Below are 3,591 nucleotides of genomic sequence, written 5' to 3' on the forward strand. Positions count from 1 at the left end.
ATTTAATATTCAGATACTTTGTTAATTACTTGGCAATTTCAAATTAGTACCAACATAATTGTCACCTCTTTTTGGAAGGATGGTGATACATTTTAATTAGTTGGAGCCACGATATGAGGCGTGGGAATGGCATCCTCAAAGGTTCATTTATTATCTAAGTTTACAACTCTGAGATTCGTCTTCTCCAGATAGCCATGAACAAAACCATGGAAGTCAGTTTAAACTTTTCCCCCCGCTCAAAAAAACTTCCAAATTGCCCCAAATTTAAATCGTAATGGCAACAAGAACATCAACAGCCCCTCCACGCAGAAAAACGAAGCAGTGAGCTATGACAACATCAAACCCCAACCCTCCCGCACAAAAACTTACAAATTGCATCAAACTTAAATCGCACAGCAAAAGCGTCAACCACCCCTGCCGAGACACACAGAAACACAAATTGGTGAACTGGGAGAACAAATCGGTGAACTCCCAACCCCTCCTTCACCCAACATGAAATCACTCAGCACCAAGAAAGAATTAGATTAGATTCAACTTTATTGTCATTGTGCCGAGTACAGATACAAAGCCGATGAAATGAAATTAGCATCTAACCAGAAGTGCAAAAGAACAGTGTTATTTACACAATAACTGCGAATGAAAAGTGCTACAGCACACAAATATAAAAGTACTGAGACAGTACAATATGGGTACAATACTGCTTAGCTCTGTGATGTGAGGTTCAGCAGGGTCACAGCCTCAGGGAAGAAGCTCTGAGCGGAGGCTCCTGTAGCACCTACTGGATGGGAGGAGAGTAAAAAGCCCATGGTTAGGGTGAGATGCATCCTTGATAATGCTTTTCGCCCTGCCCAGGCAGCGTTTATGGTAGATGTTCTCAGTGGTGGGCAATTGGGTGCCGTTAATCCGCTGGGCAGTTTTCACCACCTGCTGGAGTGCTTTGCGGTCCGATACGGGACAATTGCCATACTACACTGAGATGCAGTTGGTGAGTAGGCTCTCATGGTACAGCAGTAAAAGTCCATCAATATCCTGGGACAGAGGTGAGTTTTCTTGATGCTCTGCAGGAAATAAAGGTGCTGTTGCGTCTTTTTGATCAGGATGGAGGAGTACAGGGACCAGGTGAGATCATTGGAAATGTGGACACCAAGGAATTTGAAGCTTGATACAGCTCTGTTGATGTAGATGGGGACGTGAGTGTGGCTCTTAGCATGCCTGAAGTCCACAATGATCTCCTTGGTCTTCTGAGTATTAAGGGCCAGGTTGTTGCTGGCACACCATGCGGCCTGGTGGACCCTGTAGGCCGAGGTCCAGCGAAAACAATATAAAAGACACAAAACCGAAAAAGAATCCATAAATTGCAGATCTTTGGTAACATTCCCTGACGGCCTTGTGGCCTTGGTGGGGGGGGGGGGGGCAATTTGAATGCAAAGGCAGAGTAGCGGGGAGATAGGCAGTCATACGCAGACACCTTATCTGGCAGAGATCTGTCACAGCATGGCAAGATGCAGGCAGTCGGTGCTGAGCCCTTGCTCACCTCGATGTTTCAATCTGCCTTGATGCTTGAGTTGGTGAATAATGGACATTTTAATCGGAGTTGATCATCTAAGCTTTGCCACGAGACCCACGCTCATCTCCTAGAATGTTCTTGGAGACAGCAGAGCACTAGATCACTCAGTCATCTCCAAACTGTAAATTGCAGGCTCTAACAGTTCCAGAAACCGTTAAGACAAAGAGAACATGTACAGGAAGTGAAGTAAACAGTTACGTGGACCATCTGGAAAACATCACCAAAGGAACGGTTTGCTGGTGCCATCTTGACCTGATTTTGTTACCAACCTAAAATGTTACTACACAAATATTCTCTGATATATTCTTTAAATTTACAGCGGTGGAATGTCACTGATGAAATGGGAAATCGGAGGAAAGAAAGAAAGAAGGATTATCTTTATTTGTCATATGTACATCAAAACATACAGTGAAACATGTTTGTATGAACGACCAACACAGTTGAGGACATTTTGGGGACAAGTGTCACCATGCTTCCAGTGCCAACATAGCATGCACATAATTTACTAGCCTTAATCCTAATCTGTATATTTTTCTGGAATGTGGGAGGAATTCGGGAAGAAACCCATGTGGTTAAGGGGTTTCTTCCATACAAATTCCTGATAGACTGCGGACGAGAATTGAACAACAGCTCCGTAAAGTGTTAGCAATTTGAGTTATTTAAATTACAAAGATACAGAGAACTAAGAAGAATGGAGCGGAATAAACAATTTGTTAACAACAGGGGAAATTTTATCAACGTAGATCTAAAGATGTTACAAATTTATGTTCTTGCAAACCGCAAATGTTGAACAGAATAAGTCAAGACTAAGAGATAATTATTTTCCAATGTTTGAGAAAGCAGTCTGGCATTTCAAGATCAAAGGACTTCAAAAAATTGAATCAACTTGAGTTTGGCCTTGAGCTAAGTCTGTAAATTTCTTTTTGTTTGGTTAAACTATAGTGTTCATTTATTTCCACTGGATAAGCATTCTTTTTATTTACTAATCACAAATATTGGATGCGGAATAAGGAGGCAGATCGGGCTTTTTGTTTTTCTGGTGATTCAGTGACCATGAGAAATGCAAGCAATGCACACGAAATGCTGGAGGAACTCAGCAGGCCAGGCAGCAACTATGGAAAAAAGTACAGTCGACGTTTCAGGCCGAAACCCTTCGGCAGGACTGGAAAAATTGCTGAGGAGTAGTTTTGAAAGGTGGAGTGGGGGAGAGAAATGCCAGGCAATAGGTGAAACTTGAAGGGGGAGGGATGGAGCAAAGAGCTAGGAGGTGAAAGAGACAGAAAGCCATGGAAGGAAGAAGAAAGTGGGGGGGGGAGGGAGGAGAACCAGAGGGAGGCGATGGGCGGGCAAGAAGATAACATGAGAGAGGGCAAGGGGATGGGAAGTGGTGAAAGGAAGTTAGAGAAATCGTCGTTCATGCCATCAGGTTGGAGGCTACCCAAATGGAATATAAGGTGTTGTTCCTCCAAAAGTATGGCCTTATCCTGACAGTGGAGGAGGCCATGGATGGACATACCGGAATGGGACTGGGAAGTGGAATTAAAATGTCCATCCGTGGCTTCCTCCGCTGTCGGGATAAAGCCACACTTTGGTTGAAGGAACAACACCTGATATTCTTTTGGGTAGCCTCCAACCTGATGGCACGAACCTTGATTTCTCAAACTTCTAGTAGTGCCTCCACCCCCACCTTCACCATTTCCCATCCCCTTGTCCCTCTCTCCTTACCCGCCCATCGCCTCCCTCTGGTGCTCCCCCCCCTTCTTCTTTCTTTCCATGGCCTTCTGTCTCTTTCACCAATCAACTTCCCAGCTCTTTGCTTCATCCCTCCCCCTCCAAGTTTCACTTATCACCTGGCGTTTCTCTCTCTCCCCTCCCACCACCTTTCAAATCTACTCCTCAGCTTTTCTTCCTCCAGTCCCGCCGAAGGGTTTTGGCCTGAAACATCAGCTGTACTTTTTTCCGTAGATGCTGCCTGGTCTGCTGAGTTCCTCCAGCATTTTGTGTGTGTTGCTCAGATTTCCAGC

This window comes from Hemitrygon akajei, chromosome 8, assembly GCF_048418815.1.
Source record: "Hemitrygon akajei chromosome 8, sHemAka1.3, whole genome shotgun sequence".
Lineage (NCBI taxonomy): Eukaryota > Metazoa > Chordata > Chondrichthyes > Myliobatiformes > Dasyatidae > Hemitrygon > Hemitrygon akajei.